We start from the raw sequence: 25,811 nt of genomic DNA on the forward strand, positions 1-25,811 counted from the left end.
TGGCCACCTGTCATGGTACACTAGCAGGATGCAGGAGACCAAGTAGTCCGTGAAATGCTCTCAATAAGTCCCAAGTCAAAGGTTAAAACATCAGGATCAGTGCCTGAATATCCTGGACTGTTAAGGTGGAAAGAAGGCTCAGTTCAGCTCCACATTCAGAATGGCTGCAATGAAAGGGAGCCTCTGAGGAGAAGTCAGCTGTGACTTCAGCACATTTATGGAAGTTCCCAAGGATGTTAACAGGCTATCAGCTGGAGGTGGTTTACAACTGACTGAGGTGAGTCCTTCTTTGGCAAGCATTCATCGCGGTATGGGAAGAGAAGTATTCTCAACCTCCAAAGATGTGCAGCGACCATCACTTTCATGAACGCCTGTGGGGCACTGGTGAGGCCAAAGGGTAGCACTGACAACTGAACAATTTTGTGGTCTACCTGGCACCCTCGGTTACGTCTGTGGCGCTGCAGGATGAGGATTTGAAAATAGGTGCCCTCATGACCTGCACCATCATACAGTCACCTGGATCAGGCCAGACTGAAATTGCCCTACAATGAGCATTTTGGACTTATCCTTCTTGATTGAGCAACATTTTTAGTGGGTGAAAACCTACAATAGGACCAAGTCCTCCGTCCTTCTTTAGCACTTGTAAGTAACACGAGTGTCAACCAGTCTCTATTTCTGTCAGCACTCTCTCTATGACTCCCTTGTCTAAGAGAGCCTAAAGTGCCCTAAGTAAGATGAACAAGTGGTCCTCCGGAAGTATTTGTGGTGTAGGTGGTATGTTTGAAGGGTTTGACAAGAAAGGAAGGGCGTAACTGTAGTGGAAGATTTGAAGCACCTATCTGTCCGATGTGATGCTCTGCCAACCGTGGAAGTAATAACCTATTCGGCCTCCAATAGGGTTACTATGTACAGTAAAAGGTTAACTAAATGCCGTTTGGAGTGGCGACGCAGCCGGAGGGATGGCAGGGTACTGGGTAGTGAGCTCTCCATGGGGGCATATAAACTGTTAGCTGGAACCCCAGCTCATCCCCGAAAGCATTAGGAGGTCTATTGTTGTGGTAGCAGATTTTTTGCATTGCCTCTGCTTATTGCGCCTTCTGAAGACTCAAAAAGGGCGATACTGCCAGGAAATTGGCACCTGGGCACTAAAAGGCCCATACAGCGAGCTGTGGTTTTGCTTTCTTTATAGCACTTCATGCTGAGTCTGCTTTGTCTCCAAAGAGACAAGTGTAATCAAATAGCATGTCTATCAGTGATGCTTGGACATCACTTGAGAAGCTTGTGGCTCTTAATTATGAGCAGAGCTGAAGCACCAGGAAGGTACAAAGTGCCCGACCCAAACAGTCACATTGCCCAAGTATGACCTGAAGACATATTTTGGAATGTGTATTGGCTATCTTGTATTATCTGTGCCAAATTGGCCCAAAAATAAACAGGAACCATGGGCAAGATCTCACCCACCATGTCCCACAACCTATGCAAGTAAAATCCCAGGGGGCATTGAGAGTTAACGTATCAGAGGGAGAGGCTGACACCGGAGAACATAATTTTCCCAAAGGCCTCCATGAGTCTGGATTCACGGTCTGGAGGTGTGGTGGGAACAAGCTTGAGTTCAACCTGACTGTAGATGCTTCTACTTCAAGACTTTCTGGTGTGAGATGCTGGAGGAGGAAAGGTGGATCCCCTGGAGCTGGGCTGTTGACAAGGAGGAGGGGTGGGGGGTGGGGATTCTGGTTTTGCCCAAGTGCCAATCAAGAGGTCTGTGAGGGCTTTGTTAAAAGGGAGGAGAGACCTTGAAGAAATATGCCCTGGCTGCAAACCCTCAGTTAGGACATTTGTTTCGACTTCCACTGAGGTCAGTTGGAGGCAGAGAACTTCCACAGCCCTCCTAATAACCATGGCAACGGAAGCAGATTCTTCTGCAGAAGTGCCAGGTGAATAGTTGAGATCAGCAGGAGGAGAAATATTCCAGGCCCAGGCATCTTGGGGACCCATAAATAAACACTCATCTACTTAGTAGTTGGACTTATCACAATAGTCATCATCATCCTCATGGGACTCAGGGACTGAGAAGTGTTTGGAAAAGGAAGTGTACCTTCTCAGTCCGAATGAGGCTGGGGTTGAGGTCTAGGTGGGCGCGACTTTAGTGGAGGTCGTGATGGGTTCTCTTCCGAATCAGATAGGACTATAGGTTCTCCCTCCGGTGTCTGCTTTGCAGCACAGGGAACCAAGCAAGGGTTTTGGTGCCGGGTGGAATGTAGGAGCAGGAGTCAGACCCTGGAATGGGTTTGAGGCACAGCTGGTGTCAGGGAAGGATCCATTGGTGTTTGTACAACTGGAGGCACATTCAGATCCTTAGGGCCCAGAAGTGCTGCTAAAGGGTACCAAAGATACGCAACATGGCCTCTTTGAAGGGCTGGGTCTGTTGCAACATTTCAGATGGCCTTGGAATTGGGCTAGATTGGGACGAGCTGAGGGATCGGATCGGTTTTATGGCTAGATCGAGACTAAGGTACACCGACATCTGCATGACTTCTCTTGACGAGAGTGGCTGGAAGACGGGGAGTCACGCTTCAATTTTTTAGGTTTCTTTTTGGATTTTTTCGCTCTCAAATTCATGCGGTAAGTCAAATACCTTTATTGAGTGTAACCTTGAATGCATCTATAATCCTCTACATAAACCAAAACCAGGCTTGTGTGCTTTCCTGCAGCGTTTGGCGATGAAGAGTTTGGCATAATGGTCATGAGTGGTCTTTAGATTCATCCAAGCAAAGTTGTCGCAAGATTTCACGTCATGCAAGGAGGCCAGACAAAGGGTCCAGCCCCAACATCTGTTTATGGAACTCCTTTTATGGTTTGAAATTTGTTGTTTTAGGGGGAGATGTCCCTTGCACACTGATACCATTTTCAAAAAAGCTTCTGTCAAGTGTCAGAATTGAAGGAGCATGCTTTAGATGTGCTTTGGAAGATTCAGAAAGAAAGGAATGGACGTTGCACAGGGGTACTGTTATATGTGGCCCAACATCACTTCCAGAGCCAGACTGACTCGATACTGAGCTAAATTATGCCACCTCCCCGGCAAGCAAGGGAATTGCTGAGGAAAGAATCTCCAGACCCCCGCCGGCTACTGGGGGGATTTACAAGGTGAGGAATCTGCAGTTAGAAGTATCTGTGAGAAATGGCAGTTTTACAACTGCTGGGGGAAAGAAGACCGAGGCGAGGGTGTCAAAAGTTGATTCAGGAGAGCTGGATATATGCCTAATTTTCAGGAGATATGTAAAAAAAAAGGTACATCAAATGAATATAAATGGAACTCACTCACCTTTTTACCCATCTACATAGTAACAAATAGACTTATTTTGTGAATTCATACCACTCGCATGAATCTCAGCAAATATGCTGTCCAGGACTCCTGGTTGGCTAACAGCAGAGGTGAAATCATTGAAAACTAACAGAAAGACCCTTAAAAGACTCTGAAAGAAACCTTACAACAACAATGAAAGGATAGCACTCAGACTCTGGTCCAGAAGCCATCCCGCCACTGCAATGATCGTGAAACACTACTTGCCCCATATGTCAATACCTGCATGTTGAAAGAAGGAACTTAATAAAAGTATTAACCAATTTCAAAACCAGAGTGCATTGATACAAATTGACCCACTCCCAGGGGCTATGTCATTAAAACTTACTTCGTCTCTCCGTTGTATTCTCCCTCCTACACCTTTACTTCACCCCTTTCTCCTTTATGCTCCATTTATCCCTCCTCTTTGCTCTTTAAGTGTTTTCCCATTGAGACCTAGCTGTTTAGCTGATGCCTGGTGGAGCTACCCAATAGCTAAAGAGGAGATGGGCTGTGGACTTCCCCCACGGCCAGCACCTACCCAGCCGGACTTTGGGCAGACTCTCCTTCGTCTCTCCATCCTATCTACCTCCTACCACTTTACCCCACCACCATACCCTTCTACACTCCATTTATTTCGTCTTCTACTCTCTTCAAATGTTTTTCTAGTAACTGATGTAACGTGTAACTGATGTAATTTTGTCATTTCTGTGGAACCTTATGTAAAGCGCTCTGATACCTCCGGGTCTGGCCAGCGCTATATAAAACTCTCAAAATAAATAAATTTGGCTAGCAATTTCTCTGAAAATAAACAATAAAAACACCATGAACTTTACTTTAAGACAAAAAATTAGGACACCATGGCCCCAGTACTCACCCATCAATATATCTACAAATCTAATACTGGCCTGATATTACTACTATTTGACCCTCTTACTTTAGAAGATTTCACCAGAACAAAAAAGACAGCAGTTCACCCAGTTCACCAGTGTACTCAAACACAGCCCAAATTTTCAAAGACATTCTCCTCAAGTGACCCTAGGAAGGTCCATAATCAATTATCAATTATCAATTATTATTGACAGGAACCTTCAAGAGACCTCAAAACAACTTTCATTAAAGCTATAATAGAAAACTGTAGCTTGGATTAGTAACACAGTGCCCTCTATTTTGCTTCGCTGCCCCCACTTTTTACCAAACTGTTGATGTACTTTGACTGAGGGTGCCCTGGGTTTCTACCAACCAGGTAACCAGTGCCTATGTTCTTTCTCTAAACTGCATTGATACAAAACTCAATTGGCACTCTTTGGCCACATGTAGGTCCCTTGTAAATGATGCCATAGGTACCAAAGGAACGGTGGCCAGGGAAGGCCTATAAGGACTGCAGCACGTAATGTGCCACCCTTAGAGGCCCTGTACCTTTACACACACACTGCCATTGCAGGCTACATGTTTTGGCGCAGAACAAAGTGAAGTGTTGACATGGCACACATCCCAGTGTGCCATGCCTACAACCCACTGCCCTGGCATAGGTAAGCCACCCCTCTAGCAGGGTGCACCATACCAGTGGTGAGGGTTAAGGTGTATGAGCCCTGTACCCCTACAGTGTCTAAACCAATTCTTAGACATTGTAAGTGCAGTAGCCATTAAGAGTATATAGAGCTGGGAGTTTGTCATTATGAACTACACAGCACCATAATGGTTTTACTGACAACTGGAAAGTTTGGTATCAAACTGCTCAAGACATTAAACCCACACTGATGCCAGTGTGGGAATTAATGACAAATGCACTCAGAGGGCATCTTACAGATGCCCACTGAAAAACGACCCAACTCTAGTGTCCTGGCTGAGTGGCTGCTCACCAAAAAGAAAGGAACACAATCACCCGATCACAGAGAGCGGAGTCTGAAACTGTGAGAACCCAATCAGGCAGGTCTGGAAAATGAAGAGATGAGCATAACCAGTGGGAATAATAATAACACCTTGGGTGCTCATGACTAGCTGAGCTCGTCATGAGGCACAGTGGCGCTGTGCTCATGACGAGCTGAGCTCGTGACGAGCTGAGCTCATCACGAGCACAGCGGAACGCCCACGCGGGGATAATTCCCCTGCTGTGCTGAGCGTTCCATGGAAACGGGTGTGGTCATGACGAGCTTAATGGAGCAAGGATTCGCATATTACGCGACTTGCTTGGATTCATGAACCTCGAAAATAACATGTAACAACGTAATTCAACCTGTTTGTCATACTAATTTCCCTTTATTCTGACACTGGGGTGTCCTAGAGACGCTTGCATATGTGTTTACTAATTCAATAACTCTTGTTCCTAAAAATGGCCGCTGCTTGGCGGGTTTTATTTCTGCGCATGCGTTAGTCACACTCACGTGACGTGACGTACTTGCAGTTCTGGTGGGAACCTTTGCGCTTGCGCACTGGCTTTTAAGATGGCTGCCTGTGTCCTCACATGGTGAAGCTTGCATTGATGCTTGCATGTCATTGTCTGTTGCCCTAAACTTTAACGCCATAGTATATTTTTAAGTAAAGGGGTATAGAGCAGCTATTCATGGTATACAGTGTATTCATTTATTTTCTGTGTTTTAATTTGTTTTCGCTTACTTTTCATGTACCGGGTTTTTGAGGGTCTGCGAGACACGCAGGAATCCATATTGAAGTATACCACTGCGCATGCCTGTCTTCTGCCGGTGGCATTGAATTCATGCCAACCTGAGGTCTCAGCCAAAACGTGCCTGGGAAGATGCACCTTCACCCAGCCGAAGAAGCTGAGATGTTCTACAATTGAAACAAATGTATTTCTTTCCATTGTATTCTGTAGAATAGGTCATGGGAACCCCAAAATCAATAGGCAGTCCCAGAATATGCAAATATAGGCTTGTAGAAATTAAATGTGATTGATGTGTTGACCTATCCTACTTGGGGACCAATCGAAATTGGGGATTCTGACACTTGCAACATTTGGGGGGTGGTACACTGACCCGAAAACAGTATAACTAGCCTAGGTTTAGCTAGAGAAATTGTCCGACTTGTCCGAATAGCTGACCTGTCACTGACCCAACGCACTCTATAGGTGACTTGATACAGAGGGCTGCGGAGCACTCTGTCCGAAATTTCCATAGACTCACGGGGTTTTGCTAAAGAAACCCTAAGTGCTGGCGGAGCACTTTGCTGGGGAGTTCGATAACCCAATCGGGGTTCTGGCCTATAGCTGCAGAGAGGGTGGAGCGCAGGCGTTGCTTCCGAACTGCGGGTGCTGGTCGTGCCTTGGTGGTCCTGTCCTGATCCTAATCTGGGTTTCCGGTCCTGTCCTGGGGTGTCCATTCTGCACCTGCTGTCCCATTGATGACTGTCCTTCCTTGGGGTTTTTCCTGGCCTTGACTGATCCGTGGCCAGGGTTGGTCTTCACACCATTCTAGGTAATTATAGTGCTGGAAACTCTATACTGCACCTTCTATTTTTCTGTCTTTTGCTTTAATAAAGACATACCTTTGCGCATAGTTGATTTTCCATGCTTTCGCAAAACTACTGAATGAAAAGCTCATACGTTATTACTGTGTTTCTAGCATGTTCCTATGTTACCCTCCCTTTAAGTACCTTTTTATGAAATATAGATGTGGTTTATAATTTCTCCCTTTTTGCCAACTGAATTGATGCTCTTAGAATTATAGCGTGTTCCATTTTTACCTTCCCTATAGGTGTATAGTATTCCAGAATCTTTTAATATAAACTACAGCTCTTCTCCCTACCCGTATATCAGGGGTATTTTTCCCATAGCGACCTCTAGCGTGTTCTTAAAGGTTCCGTAATTTAGTCACGTCATTAAAATCTAAACTCTGAACTTCCTGACTAGCATGTTTCTTGTTCTTACCTTCCCATAAACCCACAAATGATCAGCTTAATTTACTTCTTGTATGGTTATGTGCTCTTCATTATTTTGATTATTGTTTGTCTTTTGGTTGTAAACTTGATGCTTTCCGAATCTGAAATTTAGATAAAACCTTTATAACTTCCCAGTAGTCTGTGGTCATTAATGAAAATATAAAAGAGTATATGTTGGTATTTTGTTTTGCATCTTTCTCCACAGCTAGCTCCCTGATCCATTGTGGTCATTAGGTACCCGTAACGGTGGAATGGTAAGTCGGGTACAGTAGGAATAAATAGGAAAGGAACTAGGGTTACTGATAGTAGAGTGTAAGGTCACCTGATTAATGTATAAGATAAATTGAAGTTTATGGGCCCGATACGTATATGGTGAAATTGTTGGTTGTGTGACCTGCGCGCTCTATCAAGCTCAGCTCATCATGAGCACAGCGCCACCGTGCTGCGTGACGAGCCGAGCTCGTCATGAGCACCGCAGCAGCACGCGCGGCCCCAAGCACCGCGGGGAATTAGCCCCACGGCGAAGGGGTTAAGAATGTATAAACAAATGAACTGTGCTGATTAAAATTGAAAATTAAAGCAGGGAACTAAAATCAATAGAGTCCATTTAACTCCAAGAGAGCGGAAATGCAACATAAATCAATTCAATATTGGAGGACAAATTAAAGTGAATAGAGAGTTTAACAGACTTTGGGAGTGTGTCAAATACCCAAGGGTTTCCTGTGCACAACAACTACACAGATGATTGTTATGGCATAATAGGGGGTGTACCCAGCCAAAGGAAGGGATCCACTGGTCCTGATCTGTACCTACCTGTAACGCCCCTAACTTTAGTATTTAAGGGCAACCCTGAACCTTGCCTCCTCAGATTCGATGATCTCTGACCTGCCTCAAATCTCCAATCAACGCCTGCAGCCCCTTTCAGGAGGATCCCCCCCGACTGCGACCGGAACTGGTAAGCCAAACCCGACACCTAAAGACACCCCTGCACCCAACTTCCCACAGCCTTGGGTGGCCCAACCGACGAAGCTCTAGCATCCCCAGGCATCGCAACTTACCTCTCCAACTGGTGGTCACCTCCAGAAGATCTTCGTCCCGAGCCTGCAGTCTTTGTTGCAACTGGCAAATCCCCATTAAAAACAACAAGGCACCCAACGCCATACCAGCACCCTGCACCCGGCCGCCCCTGTGCCGCTGTGGGTGCACCTGGTGTGCTAAATAGGATCCCCTTTTGCCCTGAGACTAACACCAGGAGCTTTGCTCCCACAACCTTGTGGCCTGCCCGTGAGCAGCCACCAACGGGAGGCCCCCCTATCCCCTATTGGATAACATTGGGCCTAAGCACTCTGCACCCGGACACCGTAGTGCCACTGATGGTGTGTTGAGAGTGCATTTTCGACCCTGCCGGAACCCTGATTCTAACCCCAGAATCACAACTTCCACAACCAAGTACTCACCTGTAAACCGCAAACTCCATTTCCTTCCAAGGGATGACATGGACTGCTTTTACTTGAAAATTGTTTGAAGTGTGGAGTTGGTTTGTATGGAACTCTAAGAAACAGCAAATATACATAAACTGTTTTACTTACCTTTTCTCTTGGAATTGTCCCAGTGTGATATCTGTAAACCAAAAGAAGGCTATGGAAAACCACAACCTACAGGGAGCACAGCTAAGGACAATAATGTCTTCAGTAGATTACTCAAACATTTATAAATTAAATGTACTGTATTCAAAACAATAATCAGTATTGATTTCCTCAATAAGGTGAACACATTTACATAATTAGTTTTCAACAAAAACAAAGCATTGTGTTATGAAGTGTATAAATTCTCATCATAATGACAAAAAAACAGTTTGTCTCCACATATATACAATCAGTGACAAAAGACAAAAAATCCCAATGCATTTCAAGTTCATTCAGAACCCTTCTTCAGGGGATAAATTCCATCACACAATATTTTTATGGAGTCATGCAGGTCCTCCCTAGGAATCTACAACACAACAAAAATGCACTAATTACATGTCATGTCTAAACCGCTCGGGTCTAGATAGTAAAACTGTACATTAAGATGAATAGGATTTGCACTCACGAAAAAAGAAAGAAACCACTCCAAGAAAAGCAAAGGAAGAAAAAAGTGAATAAATGGTGAACAGACTGTCCTGTGAATTACAAGAAGGCGCATACACGCGGGTTCATTAAACAAAAGCAAACCTAAAAGTGCAACCATTGCCAAACCACTGTCATGCACTGCGGAGCTTCGGTGAAATCCCTACAGAGACCAAGAGGCCCTCCAAGAAACGTGAAGGTATTAACATCAAACTCTTACCCTTCAGGATCAAAGAAACCTCGATATGTCACTAAAAGACAAATGTTGTGATGTTATTCTCCTTAGCCCTAGCGAGCAGGAGTCTTTGTGACAAATAAGTGAATTGGTGCTTACAAATTCATTCTTCCACGACTCTGTGAACAGCGTGGAGAAACAAACGCTCCCGTTGCACAGCTTTGTACACGTTGAAAAACAGCGTATCGCTAGAAAGCATGGCATAAAGTGAATGGGAGTCCGAATAACCTCGGTGCTTAATAAGAATAACAGCCAAAAGCAGCTGTATCATTTCTTACCTTACTACACGGCCAGTAGAGTGCAACAATCATAAAAGTCTACCATGTAGGTACTGTAAAATAAAAAACGTAGGGAAATGGATGTAAGTGGAAATAACGAAAACTCTATAAAGTGAGAGAATCTAAGGTGAAAAATTGCCAGATAAAAAAAATATAGGAACATGCGACGCCGAACTCCTCACCGTTATTGAAAGAGTCAAAGCTGGAACTCCTCTAACTCTGTTCGAAACGAGCGCCGATAGCCATGTTATGCAACTAATCCCAGCATGCTAAGCGTTATTACAGGAACCGCGGCAGCGTAACTCAAGGAATATTTTAAGAGACATTGCGATTTCGGCATTATTTTTCAATAAACTTTAATCGCATAGACAAGACACTAAATGTAACAGTGACGTGCCCCTTGGATTATCACTACTTGTATGCAGACAAATGCGTGCAAGATCTAAGGTAAATAGTGTCACGCCAACAGCGATCTGTAAATACACAAGTATACTTGAATATGTTCAATCAACACACGAAAGGCAAATACCGAAGAAGGAGACGGACCGTAACATGCGAGTTCAAAGTTAAAAGCAACAAGCCTCAATTCAAGTTGGCCCCCAAAGCAGAAATAACGTCAAAACCAAATGTTTAGTATTTTCGAAGAGATTGTAGCCGCAAACTTTGTGCACTGGCGCTTAGCAAAATGCCAATCTGTAGATAACAGGATTCAATAAACATTATTAGACCACCAATGAGGCAAGAAACTTAGAGAGATGCAAGAAGCGTTAAGGTTCAAATATCAAAATATGAAACTTCCAAACTCGCTGCAAAGTTATCAGCCAACTACTATGTAAGAAAGAAAGTGTAAACTGAGTACCTAAGTGAAAAGATAGAGTGCAAATCCTGTACATAGGTATAAAGGTGGAGTGGAAGTATCAAAGAAAACACAATAATTCATAGTGTTAGTTGAGCCCTCCTGGGGCCACTGTACCTAACACTTTTATCCAATGTGTCTCCCTACGCGCCAAAGCGGTGTTGACATCTATTCCTGAACTCATAGCTACCTGTTCCAGGATGTTAAACCTCAACTGTGGGATGGTGTGTGAAGCTTGTAACCAGTGGGCAACCAGTGGAGAGCTAGTGTTTTTGTTCCGAATCCTACTCTTGTGCTCTGCCATGCGCGTTTCGACCTTACGACTTGTTCGCCCTACATAAACCAATCCGCATGGGAACTTGATGGCATAAACTACTTTTTCTGCGTTGCAGACTGATGTGTGGTGTAGTTTCATTTTTCTACCTATGTGTGTATGCGTAAAAATGTCTCCTACAATTACATTTCCGCATTGTCCACAATTAAAGCATTTCCTCATTCCCTTGGCAGATTGTTTTACAACATTGGTATTGGGTTTCAGTAGTTCACGTACGTTTTTAGGTCTATTATGAGCAAATATCGGAAAACCCAGCGTTTTCTGATGATAGATTTAATCTGAGATGCTTGTATCGAATGCTTCAAAACAAAGACTTTGCGGGTTTTAGGTTGACTCTCAGATGGCTAATAGATCCTCTCTTGTTTTGGAGGCTACCCTCTGTGCAGCCTTTATCAGAGTCTGATCAGGATAACCTCTGATCTTGAATCGCATCACTTGATCCTGCATCAAGTCAGTACAAGCTTGTGCATCTGATGTAATCCTTTTTATCCTTGTGAGTTGAGAAACTGGTAAATGCTGCTTGAGGGAATACGGATGAGCACTTGAGAAATGAAGCGCATTATTTACATCTGTAGGTTTCCTATAAACTGATGTCTGCAAACCTGAGTTAGTTCTGCAAATTTCTATATCCAGAAAATGAATTTTCTCATTTTGAATGTCATATGTGAATTGAATTCTAGGATTGAAACCATTGAGTTCAGCAATGCATTCTTCCACTAAGGTCCGTGAACCTTTCCAAATGACAAGTATGTCGTCTATATATCGTAAGAATAGAACTGCGTTGTCCTTCCATCTTGAATTTGTGAGAATATGTGTATGTTCAAAGTAAGACATAAACGTGTTAGCATATGATGGGGCCCCAGGAAAGCCCATTGATGTGCCTGTCTTCTGTAGGTAAAATCTTTTTTGCCAAGTAAAGTAACTGTGATATAGCGCAAAGTGCAACAGATCAAGTAAGAAAATACTCGTCAGATGTTATTGAGGAGGCCAGTAACCTCCATTCAACGGCCTCTATGCCCTCATTATGGGCTATTGATGTATACAGGGCAACTACATCAATAGTACACAAAATCACCTCCTCCTCAAATATATGACGCACTTTTTCCAATTTTAATAGGCAATCAGTAGTGTCCCTAATGTACGTCTCCCATGACTGTACCAATGGTTGCAAGTGATGATCCAAATAGTAGCCAAGTGGTTCGTGTATAGAGCTACAACCTGCAACAATGGGTCGGAACGGTGGCTTCAGTCTGTTTTTATGCATCTTCGGAAGCATATAAATATGCGGGACCTTGGGTGTAGAGTTCACAAGAAATTTGCCAGTGTTATCATCAATAATGCCTCTGGTCACAGCGCTTGTCACAATGTTGGTCAATAAAGTTAACATTTCGAACGTTGGATCCTTCACGAGTAAAATATAGGTTTCCTCATCTTGTACATGCAAATCAACCTGAGACTTATAATAATCTGTATCTAGAACCACCAAGGCTCCACCCTTGTTGGCTGGTTGAAAAGTGATAGATGTATCCTGTCGTAGTGCATTGAGGACTCGAAGTTCTTTATGTGATAAATTTGAACGTGAAGGTTTCTTGTATGTCATTTCCTTCAGGTCTTTTTTAACCAGAAGTTCAAAAGTATCAATAGATTTATGCGCGATGGGTGACATAAATGTGCTCCGTGGTCGAAAAAGTTTGGTTTCTGGAGTTGATTTTTCGGAAGATGGCAATGTAGAGAAAAACCATCTGAGACGTAGTTTTCGCATAAATTTGAATAAAGATACTTCAGTTTCCAATTCGTTAGAAGTATATCTAGGAACAAAAGAAATCCCTTTGTTCAAGATTCACAACTCATCCTTACTCAAAGCTCTACTATAAATGTTAATTACAAGGGATTCTACTTCTTGAGGTTCCTCTGGGGTCTGCCTGTTTCTGGTGCTTCTTTTTTACTTTTTTCCCTGCAGGTGCGATCTCTGCGGGTGTTTGAATTTTGTCTGGTGGTGATTTTGAGGAAGGGCCCGCTTCTAAAAAAGGTTGCTGTGCACCTGATGATGTTGCCGTTTGATGTAGTTGAACAATGTTTTGCTGTTGTACTACTGTGGCTTTAGGACGGTGAGTGGTCAAATCCTGATTAGGTACTATGCTCTCCTCTGAGGAGGTGGCTCCCGGTTTTAAAAAAAACTTTTTTTCTGCGCAAGTCTCGGCCCAAGTATATACCTCGTCTAATTTATAATCGATAGTATCCCTTCGGAATTTTCTAATCTTGCGTTCGTGAACTTCTTTAGCATGTATATCAAGGTTCCTATTGACGTCTTCCAATACCTTATTCCAGTCTTTATTGTCCATTTTTTGGGAAATTTCGTCCTTCAATTTATTGATATCAAGTGATAGCTCTGCCAGAATTGATGATATTTCCTCGATAATCAAAAGGATCAGGTCCAAGGAACATTTATTCAATATCGCGTACCAACGCTACATGAAGGCTTTATTGAACTTGAATAATATGGGTCTTAAGGCAATCCACAACCCTCTTGGGATCCTCTTAACCTTGTAGTACTCTATCAAGGTTGTTGCATGGAGTCGCTGGTTAACCTCCTTTCTAAGTAAGTATTCAAGCTGTCGTAATTGTTGTGCTGTGTTACCTGTGGAGGAACTGAAGTCTCTAACCACCCTGACTAACCAGTGACCTTATCAGTGTGATATCTGGCATAACACACTAGTAGAAAAAGTAATCTAAAAAGTACTCTAAAAAGTCATCAAAAGTAATCTAACAGTAATTTCACCTGTATTCAAAGTATTTACAAACCTTTAACACGGTCATTTTCATCCAGCTTGCTTGTATTGTTCAATCTGCCCGGAAAAGTACCATTTACACTTACCTTTGCCAGGCTTGATTGGTTCTAGAAAATAAATATAACTAAATAATTTTTTATACAAACAAATTGGTCTGAGTTCAGTCTTTGAGTGTGTGACATAATTTCTTGCCTGAGTGTGTATAATAAATGTTTAGCATTACCCTTGGATAAAGCCTTACTGCTCGCCCATACTACCACAAATAGAGAGCGAGGTATTATCTACTTTTCGCTCTGGCTACCTTTGGAGTCTACTGGACTCTATGCACACTATACCTTATAGTATATACAGAGCCAGCTTCGTACAGGATCACTTTGTCACTAAACACTACTGACCAACAGCCAATCTTTCTTTTTTAGGCAAATTGACTTCAAATAGATATCTGCATTTATTGCCAAACAACCTGCTGAAGACAAAAGGGTTTCTGTATGTACTGTGGCACAGCGGATCATTAATAGGACTGCGGGATGAGATAAAAACTGTTGACTCAAATGAAGTAACAAAGCAACCACAAGGAGATGATGGACGGAGCGCTGAAACTTTTCGGGACACTCAACCCCAGTCACAGATCTGGGTTGAATCCATCATCGTTCTTTTGCTCACTTCACCACCTTAGTTCAAACCCAGCCATATGTAAATCAGTCTTGACCCTGTGCCTCATGGCAGCAGTCCAGCCCGAACTGCCAAACCCTGTCTTCCCTGGACCGGAAACAAGCATCCTGAGGCTGGTTTCGGGGTAACACTCCTCATCAGCCAGACTAGCTTGAATCAGTGGCAAAATGAGCAAGGGACCCACGTCTGGGTATACAAAGCAACCACAAGGAGATGATGGACAGAGCGCTGAAACTTTTTCAGTCACAGATCTGGGTTGAATACATTATCGTTCTTTAACTCACTTCGCCAGCCCAGTTCAGACCCAAATAAAGTAATAGCCTTCCTACTGCTCAATGCCACATCAGCCTTTAACACAGTGTGTAAACCCATGCTTTTTAAAGACTATGGCCAAGTGTACTATTACCATTCACAAACTTAAGACTTTCACATAGTTTGTATTTAAGAATTTACTTTTCCAATGAGATAATAGGCCAGACTGCAAACTGTCCATTCACAGGGCGTCAAAAAAACAACCTGCCAAATAATATTAAGCAGGTCATAACTTGTGGCCCGCTGTGATTACCTTGAAAGGCAGGGAAGAAGGTCTGCTGGGGCAGTAGACCTACATCTGATGCTGCATTTGCATTCTAAACTTGAAACATTTTTAAAGCAATCCACATATGATAAAGACAAAGGTTTTGCTTAAAAAATGTTTCCCATTTGGGAAGTTATCGGGGGGGAAAGGCAATGGTCTTCCTGACTACCACCTTTGCCCCCTCCTGCAGCAGCCAACACTGTTCTCAAGGGAAATGCTGTCCCATCAGGAAAGATTGCCCTTTTTTTTTTTAATTACACATACTTAGAGTTGCTAACTGATTAATGGGTTGTGACCGCAATTGTGGTTGATACATCCCCTTCAGAAGCACAAATAGGAAGGGAAAGCCCCTTGCACACCACCTTCTTTTTGTAATTTGCAAAGGTTTGAAAAATCCCTATTGAGAGTCAGAAAACATTTCCTAATTCGTAAAAGTGATTTTATTCATGATACGAAGCAAACCTTGCAATGTTGTCAATCGCAGGGTTTCTTATTTCAAAAAGCTTTGTACATCTGACCCTTCATGACTTAGGAAGTCAAGGAACAGTGTAGAAAAATGCCCCTTTTCGACATGGTCCCACCCACTTTTTGTCTGGTAAATGATGATATTTCGACTGAAAATGCACTGGGGTCCTGCTAACCAGGTCCCCAGTGCCAGAGCTCTTTCCTCAAAACTGTACTAGTTCCTGAAATTGGCAAAACCTTTAGCACCCTCTGTAAGTCCCAAGTAAATGGTACCCTGGTACCAAGGGCCTGAGGTACAAAATAGGGTCCCCAAGGGCTGCAGCACAAATTAAGACACTGTAAGAGACCCCTCACCAAGCACATGGATGACTGCCATTGCAGGCTGCCTGTCTTGCTGCAGACAAAAGTGAAAACACAACACATCACACATCCTTGTGTGCCATGTCCCCTACGACTGCATGTCATATTTGTAAGTCATCCCAACAGCAGGCCTAATATCTCTAGGGCAGGTTGATGAATATTACATGTGAGGGCATACCTTCATGAGCAAATATGCCCTTGTGCTGGTCATTCCTCTTAATGCCAGTACAAGTGACCAGAGAAGCCATTTTAAAACATGTGCTGCACACTGGTGAAAACAAGTTCCCCAGCTACATGATGGATTCACTGAAAATAGGGGTGTTTGGTATCAAACATCTCAAATTGGTAAACCCACACTGATGCCAGTGTGGATTTACCAATACATGCACCTGGAGGCACCTTAGAGGTGCCCCCTGAAAACCTACCAGTGTCTAGTGTACATGCTGACTAGTTTCCACCAGCCTGCCACCTGAGATGCTGTTCTGACCTCCTAGGGTGAGAGGCGTTGTTCTCAGGAGACCCAGAACAAAAACCTGTCCGGGAAGAGGGTGCAACACCCCCTCCCACAGGATGACCTGCGGATTAGCGTCCTTGGGCCGGCGAGCTTCAAAGAAGCTGCTACCTTTGGAATGCAAATCTGGCTTCCTTCACAGGAGAGGAAGCCACCCCCCGTCCAGAGCCCCCTTGGCACTTGGATAGGTGGGAAACTTAGCTAGTCAGGTAAGCGTTCCACCTGCAGGCTAGGAACACCCCTGAGGTGGGCTACTGTGAGGTGGACATGATTTTTCAGCAGTAGCCATCTTTGTGATGGCATACTAAGGAATTCAGGGATCGAAGTATGCCCACTTCCCACAGGAAGTGGTCATATAGGGGGCGTAGTGGCCTCAAGGGTCAGTAGCCCATTGGGTACTACCCCACACTCCCCTAAATTAATTATTTAGAGGAACCCCTGGCACCGTAGAAGCAGATCCTGACAACCTAAGAAGAGAGAGGACACCGAAGAGCCACAAAAGCATCGAGGAGGGAAGAAGCAGCTGACCTGGTACCAACCCTGCCGGGCTGTCTGCACCCCTCGTTGAAAAATGCGGCAAAGTTGACTCATCCTGCAGAGGTGACTCCAAACCTTGAATGGACTGCCTGCCTTTGATAAACACCAAGACCTTCTGTGAAGAGAGGACCTGTTCCTGTTGCAGCCTGCAGGAGCTCCAAAAGCAAAGACTCTGAGGCCTTCAAAATACCAAAATTCAACACCTGAAGCCCCCACTGCACCCGTCGCCCCTGACCTGAGTTGATGTGGGCTACCGGTGTCCACAAGATCCCCCAGCCCTCAAATCCATTGTTGTTTTACCCCTTGTGGACTCCCTGACGTCACCTGCAGCCTCTGCATGCAGGCCCCCGTGAGTACAACTGCTCCCGGTAAGAAAACCCAAGCCCTAAAGGTACCTCTGCATCCGTCGCCGTGGTGTAGAGGAACCAAGGAGTCCCTACATCCCATAGCATCGCAAACCTTGAACTTCCCTGTAGGCTCACCCTACCTGGCCTTCCAGCCAGAGTCTGCAGCCTCTTTCCGCTGTGACCAATCTCCATAGAAACCTATTAGGCTCCTGATGCCGTTTTGCACTCTGCACCCAGCCACCCTCGTGCTGCTGGTGGTGATGTACTGTTGCCGCTGTCTTGGACCACTAATCTTAAATCCTGGAGATTGGTCTTGTAAGTAGCTGTTTGCAGAACATATTCTTCCTTCCATAGGATAACATTGCAGACATTGTACTGTGTCCACTTTTGACACTGAAATGAATTTATATTTAAAAACATACTTATCTGAATGATTTTCTCTGATGCCTAACCAAATATAAAGATGCTTGCTGTTGTTTTATAAATTGGTGTGGATCTCCTTCTTGAGTCGTTTATGTCATTTATTGATCATTGTGTGCATTTGCAAATGTCCTGCACTCCTCTGTGTTAAGCCTAAGGCTGCTCGATCAAACTACTCCCAAACAGAGCACTTTGGGATTGCACAGGAAGACCCTGTCCACTCATAAGGGAACCTCTGGACTCTTGACACAGTATATCAGATTATTGATATATCACATATATCACATAAAGAGCCAGCTTTCTACAAACAGTCCTAAAACAGATTACTTCATACATCGCTGACAGCAGGCTTACAACATCACTTCTCCCCCTTCACCTTTCAATTATTACATTCCACAGCTGGCACACCTTAGGGTTTAACCACTGCTCGCCTCCTGTTTAAAAACAACATCAGTGGACAACCTGATTGGATATCTTCCTTTAATCTCTGCTTCAAATGCGGACAACAACAAATCATTCTAAAGCTTGAAAGCTAATCTTAGCTTGACTCTGGTACCATGAGGAAACGTGGACATGTCATCAAATAATTGATGTCTGGTAACCACCTTAAGCTCAACACTGCAAAAACTGAGAATTCTACATATGGTAACTACACTAATCATCATACATCAATCATTTGGTTCCAGAATCTATGATCTGTACAACCACACTCAACTGAAATGAGGAATATAGGGGTGATAATGAATCCCAATCTATAACTTACGCCTTTAGTAAATTCATAGTCTAAAGAAAACTTCCACACATGATTTCCACAAAACGTCTATGCTACAATCTCACTGGCACCCTTCATGCTGAATATGTCCATTATATCTTGCAGCACCTTTGGTAATACTTTGGAAGCTACAGAATATATACATGACAGCTGCCAGATTGCTTCTCAGCCTACCGATGCAGACCCCTATCTCTCCTGGTCTCATCTTTTTATACTGGCTCACAAGAGATAGAAGGATCACTTTTAAAGCAACGTGCATACTTGACTGAGCAATAAACTGGCCTAGATACTCCTCGTTTAACAAAAAACTATGCACATACCATTGTGCTCATGGCTGGCATCAGTACTGAAAATATCTTCCTTCGAAAAGATACAAACTGTTGAAACCTCCTTCTGCTTTCAGTCAGCCAAAGTTTGGAAAACAATGCCTGTTGGAATAAGGAGGATTGACAAGCACCTCCAATTATGTAAAACATAGATCATCTCATCACTTTACAGATTATGATCTCATGGAAATTAATTAGTAAGTATGTATTTCTCCCACTCTGCAACACTACATGCTTGAGCTCTGTGATGCATGCCTCTAAATCTCAAGAACATCAAAACACATCGCTCACCATAGACATACAACATCCATCACCCTTCCAGACACACACTAGAAAAGTACATTCAGCGAACTACATAAACCAGGTCACTTTATTGTATCCGAAGTGTAAAAAACTGCTGTGCAAATGCTGCAATACAATGGAACACAATTTGCCAGTAGTTATCCTGAACAACTGCCATTGATCCACCCCCCTCTGTCTATGCTCTACATTCACGACAAACATGTATACCTTTGGTAATGCTATTTCTGGTAGGAACTCTAACTGCAGATTCCCCACTTTTTTAATATTCCTCAGGCGTCAAACTGGAGATGGAAAATCTCCAGCTGTACCCCTGCGCGCCATCAGGTGGCGTTGTGAGGCTCCACACCGATGTCGTATTGCTTTCAATGCTGTCCGTGCCCCCAGACACAAAGCCCAATAATACATTTGTTTAGATCAGTGTGCAGTTCTCCAGACATGGAACCTTAGTATGAAGAGAGTCCAATTCACAGAACAGGAAGCATAGGAGGGCCGGTGAGGAATCTGTTATACTATCTACTAGAAGGAAAATCCTACTTAACCAGTAGGCATCTGTTCTTGGCATATAGAGCTTAGAGTCATATGCTTTACGATAGATCACCATGTTGGTGTTGGGACCGGATGTTTGCACTTTGTTTTTGTTCAAAGAAGTCTTGTAGTCACGAGGTAGGTGACTACTCATTTCGGTGATAGTGTGCATGGGCATCGACTCCATCCTTAGATTGTTTTGACATAAAGGGGGATGATGGAGTTAGTAAAGATAGATGTCCATGTAAATTGTATCGAAGTAAGATATCACTGCAACAGGTAAAGTGGGCGCATATGACTCTACAACTCTATATGCCAAGAACAGATGCATACTGGGTAAGTAGCATTTTCCGTTCTAGGCATACGAGCTGTAGATCATATGCTTTAGCATAGACTATAAAGCAGTTATTTGTGAAGCGGTGGCTAACCTGTAGCTGTTGCAGTGATTTGAAATAGTGTTCATAAAACTGCCTGGCCCACACTAGCTTGTTGTTTTGCTAACACATCAACACAATAATGTTTTGTGAATGTGAGTGGTGTAGACCATGTTGCAGCTTTGCAGATGTCATCTATGGGTATGTTTCCAGAAGAATGCCATAGAAGCTGCGTAGAGTCGCTCTAGGGGAAAATGTTAATGTGCGTTTAGCTTTAATGTAGCATATTTGAATGCACTTAACTATCCACCTTGCAATGCCTTATTTTGATATGGGATTGCCTTTATGTGGTGGAGCAAAAGCAACAAAAAGTTGTTTGGTGATCCTAAAAGGTTTTGTTCTTTCTATGTAGTATAGTAATGCTCTCTTGACATCTAATGTGTGAAGGGCACGTTCTGCCACTGAATCTGGTTGAGGGAAGAACACAGGCAACTCAACAGATTGGTTGATATGAGAGACTTTAGGTAAAAATGTGGGGTTAGTCCTAAGAAACACCTTTATTTGGTGTATTTGTAAAAATGGTTCTAACGCCCAAATATACCTCATAAGTCATCGAGCATATTACATGTTGCTCGGCTTTGTAAGATTTCATGCAGTGCCCCCGCACTTCTCTCTTCTCGCAATAACAAGCAGCACTGATTAGTGGATCCTTCACGTTCTTATAATGTCCCTCCTTTTCAACCAGGTGCTTAATCAAATAACGTATCTGCAAGTACTAAACTCCGTGGAGGACTACTAGCTTCCTAAGTGAAACTCCCTCCCATTTCTTATAAAAGACGTACTCCATGTACCAGCATGCTTTAAAACACGCGCCTCGAAAGAAATTATTGCATTCAAATATGCTTAAGAGTATTGTACAACCCCTTACTCTCACAAAACATGGATAAATGTTTTATACAGAATATGAACTTTTACCATAATTCTAAAACACCCAACAGTTTTCAAACATCAAGGCCACACGGGTTATCTGGTATTTCTTAGAAACGATCAACTTGTGAGAAATTGTTTGCAAAGTCCCATTCCAGCTAACGTCCTTTAGATGTCGCTGTGTACGATACTAACATTTGTGGAAAAGCATCGTTCCTGTGACTTCATTTTGTGTCACATCTTAATGAATCTCCTGTTTTTTTCTTTTCAAAGGTTCAAATTCTTTACCTCTCCTCTTTTTTTTGTCAAAAGTATTTTTATTGATCGTTTAGTAAAAAACAGTAGAAATAAACATGCGACAATCCCCCACTTCATCCCACACAGGGGGTAGCCAGAGCAAGCGCCCGAAGGCGACACGGCAGATTGGGGAAGGGACATCGTGGTCAAGCCTCTTACACACGGCATAGAGTCCTAGGAAGCGCCGATCACCCAGCATGTGAGCCATCATTCAGTGAGCAATGGAAGAAGAGGTCGCTGAAAAGTCACAGTTGTACAGAGACAAACCACGTGGTCAAAGGGCTAAACCTCCCAGTAAGTTGGTCACAAATAGCAGGCAGTAGTGCTAAGAGGCCCTGCTGTAGGCATGTGGCTCGGCATGCAATACTGTAATGGAGCATTAAAAGGGACGTCATAACGCACAAGAAAATAAGTAGAACCCCCCCAATCCCTCCTCCCCCCCTCCCCAGTGGTGGTAGCAATAAGCACAGGACACAAAATCTGATGTGTAGCGGCCGGGATTCAGAGTTGAAACAGGTGGAGAGCGCGGATGTTAGGTGGACAGACTGCAGATGGCAGGCCCTTAGAGAGGAATGCTACCAGCGGGCCCCAGCGAAATTCTAAATTCTTAAAATCATCTAAAAAGATATCCGCCATCCTTTCCATACTAAGCAACCTCCAAAGCCTCGAATGCCAGAGAGAGGTGGCCGGAGCCTCCTTTTTCTTCCACGCTGCAGCCAGAGTAATTTTGGCCGCGCCAATACTGAGCCACATGATCCTCTTGTTCGCCCTGGTCTGGTGTTCAAGATCAGGATCATGGAGACCCAACAGAGTGGAGGCCATCGAGGTAGGAATAGGGTATCCCAGCATATCCTTAATTTGGGCTAGAATTTCCTCACAGAACGGCCGGATAACGGGGCAGTCCCACCAAATGTGCTGGAAGTCCCCGAAGAACCCACATCCCCTCCAACATCTATCGGAGGTGCCCGGGAAAATCAGTTTTAGCTTGGCGGGGTGTAGGTACCAGTCCATCATGGTTTTCAAATGTGCCTCCCTAAGCTCCACTGAGTGATTAAACTTGGCAATATCGGACCATAGGTAAGTCCACTCAGCGTCTGAGATGTAATGTTGGAGGATCCCTTCCCACATATCGATATACCGGGGCCTCGGGGAAACTGTAGTGGTGAGGAGGAACCCATAGATGAAAGTAATTGCCCCTTTCATGGAAGAAGTCTTGGTCAAGAAGGCCTCGAACTTCGTGAGGGGTCGAGTTGCCGCCTCCCTCACATGGGGGGAGAGCGCCCAGTGTAATAGTTGAGCGTGATGGTATCGCTCCCTCTCCAGCACCCCGTAATCCCTCCTGCAGTTTTCAAAGGTGAGCGGGTCATAATTGTGAAATAGGTGTGTGAGCGCTAGGCAACCTCCGTCCTTCCAAGCCCTGAAGGGTCCCTCGAGTGACGCCGGGGGGAAGGCGGGATTGAAGTGTATGGGCGTGAAGGGGGAGGGGAAGGTGGTCCATCTGTCGTCTGTAGAGACCGAGTCCCAAACCTTCAAGGTTGTGCTAGTGGGGGTGCTGAGATATGCATTATTGGGTCTATCACACTTGGGCCGCCACACCAAGTCCCAAATCGTTCTTCCAGCCACGCTCCTATCCATATGCAGCCAGTGTTTTTTTGATTCTTGTTGCGACCACTCAACTTATATGTGGAGTTGCACCGCTTTATAATACAATTGAATGTCAGGCAGCCCCACGCCCCCTCATTCCTTGGTTTGCGTAGGACGGTGAAGGAAAAGTGTGCCCGGCCTCCCTGCCAGATGAAACGCAGCATCATGGACCTCACACGCCGAAAGAATCCTTCGTCGAGATCTATAGGAAGGGCCTGAAGCAGGTATAAGAGCTTAGGAAGGAGGGTCATTTTAATCGCGTGGATACTCCCAAGAAAGGAGATGAACATGGGTTTCCATCGGGCCAAGTCGGACTGGATCCTAGCAAGGAGTGGGGGGAAGTTAGCGGAGTACAGTTTCCCCAGAGTGGGGGTCAGGTGGTTCCCCAAGTATTGAATGGAGGAATCCATCCACGGCAAAGGAGTGAGCGACTTAAGGTGGGGAAGTTCCGACTGGGGGATCGTAAGGTTGAGGACATTAGATTTGTCGTAGTTAACTTTGAACCCCGCCACCGCTTCATAGCGCGCCAGTGCGGCCTGCACATAGGGAAGAGAGTGGGCCGGATCAGAGAGGGAGAGGAGGACATCATCTGCAAAGAGAGGGATCTTGTGGGACTCCCCAGTGAAGGGTAGTCCACGGATGTCAGGGTTAGCCTCACCGCTATTGCCAAAGGTTCAATGCTAAGGGCAAAAAGCAGCGGCGTCAGGGGACATCCCTGCCTAGTGCCCCTGGAATGCTCAAAAAAGGGAGAGAACTGACCGTTCACTGCCACTCGGGATCGGGGGGAGAGGTAATTCGCCCGTATCATCGTTATAAATTTGGAGGAGTAGCCGAAGGCGGCCAGGGTACGGAACAGGAACCCCCAGTCCACCCTGTCAAACGCCATCTCGGCATCTAGGCCCACCAGAACCGCGGGAATGTTAAACTTATTGGCTTTCTCAATTAGGTGTACCACCCGCCTTGTATTATCATGGGTCTGGCGCCCTTTGATAAACCCTGACTGATCCGGATCTATGAGGGTCGGCATAAGGTAATTGAGCCGCTGGGCGATGATGATCTAAATTCAGGAGAGCGCATTTACTAGGGTCTTTACCAGGTTTGGGAATGATGGATATAAGTGCTTCTGCCATTGTGCGGGAGGTTTCGCCCTCTTCCGCCATGCCGTTAAATAGTTGGACTAGGTGTGGGCATAATTCAGAAGCAAATGTTTTTATAGAAGATGGTCGTATACCCATCCGCCCCCGGAGCCTTGTGGGGTTTTAAAGCTTTAATGGCAGCCAGCACGTCTTCCCTGGAGAAGGGTGCAGAGAGTACCTCATTCCATTCCGCTGAGACTTGGGGCAGCATTAGTCCTCGTAGGTATTCGGCTTGGGCCGTAGCCTCTAGGTGATCCCCTGTATAAAGGGTCTTGTAGAAGGCCCCAAAGAGCTTCGCCTTTTTCTTGTCTTGATGCGTCACTCCTCCCTGCGCATCTTGTATTCCCCCTATGTACTCTCGCTCCCTTTTGTCCCGTAGCTGCCTGGCAAGGTATCTCCCCACCTTATTGCCCTGGGCGTAAGAGAGGCGCCGCAGTTTTAGCAAGGTATATTCGGCCCTATTATTATAGTGGGCTCGGAGTTTACCTCTGACGGCCGTTAGCTGCCTTAGTCCCAGCCTGGAGGGGTTCTCCTTGTGTGCCTTTTCTAAGGAGGAGAGCTCCTCCTCTAGTTGCTCCCGCTCCCGACCGCGCTGCCGATTAAGAGCAGCGTTCAGTGCTATGCAATGCCCGCGAAGGTACACCTTGAAGGCATCCCATGTGGTGAAGACCGAGGTATCCCCTGGATCATTGATGGCGAAAAACTCGTTGATAAGTCCTCGTAATGAGGTACAAGAGGGTTTGTCCTGAACCAGGGAAGCTGGGAAATACCACCTGAAGCTATCCTTACTCTTCACACCCCATTAGAGCCCCACTGCAAGCAGGCTGTGATCAGAAACAGATAGTGGGAAGATCTTGGCCTCCCGTAGGTCCCCACAAAGTGACTGGCTCAGGAAGAAATGGTCAATTCGGGAATAGGAGCGGTGGACGTGGGAGAAGAAATTGAAATCCCTGGACTGGGGGTATAGGAAGTGCGAAGCAACAAAAAGGCACCAAGTCAGAAATCTGCTGCTGTGTGTCGGGGGAAAACGTGCCCATGTCTGACCTCTGTGTGCGTGCTATCTAGGTCTTTCTGCCATACCATATTAAAGACCCCCATAGCAATCAGCGGCCCTTCCACAAAATCAGCTACGGCCCTCAGCAGTGTATGTAGAAAGGCATTTTGGCCAGTGTTAGGTGCGTACAGTACAAGAAATGTGCAGAGTCTACCACCGTAAGAGGCCCTTAACCATGATCCAGCGACCCTCCCTAAAACTCTGTACTTCCACGTGTTGGAATTGTAGGGTCGAGCGAAACATAAGGCCCACCCCCTCTGCTTCGTGGCGGCGGAGGATCTATAGATTAAGGGGAACATTTTGTGCCCAAGGCGTGAGTCCTCCGTTTTAGCCAGGTGAGTCTCCTGGAGGCCCACTATGTCCAGATGATGATCAATGATGTACTTCCAGGTCTTTTGGCGCTTCTGGGGGGAATTCAGCCCTTTAACATTCCATGTACCTAAGGTTAGAGGCGACATTTGAGGTTCCTACGGTACAGCTCTGCAAAGGCAGTTTGCCCCAGCCCACAGTGGTGAGTGGCCAAATGAACGATTCCCCCCCAGCTCCCCTTCAGAACCCGAGTGTAGCATGCAACCACCCGCTCATGTCAAGACCCACCCGCCTCACAGGATCTCCCAACCCCGAGCTCCTCTCCCCCCCCGTCCCCCCCCCTCCCCCGCCGGCCCATCCCGCTTGCAAATACCACTGAAGTCGATCTATAAACCTGCCCCCGCTACCACCACTACCCACC

General features: G+C 45.0%; 1 protein-coding gene across 10 annotated transcripts in view; it reads right to left on the bottom strand.

Annotated features, from left to right (window-relative positions):
* STAT2 (signal transducer and activator of transcription 2) overlaps window positions 1–25,811 on the bottom strand; it is a 1,031,780-nt gene that overhangs the window by 603,435 nt on the left and 402,534 nt on the right. The window lies entirely within an intron of this gene.

Source organism: Lissotriton helveticus, chromosome 1_1 (genome assembly GCF_964261635.1).
Source record: "Lissotriton helveticus chromosome 1_1, aLisHel1.1, whole genome shotgun sequence".
Lineage (NCBI taxonomy): Eukaryota > Metazoa > Chordata > Amphibia > Caudata > Salamandridae > Lissotriton > Lissotriton helveticus.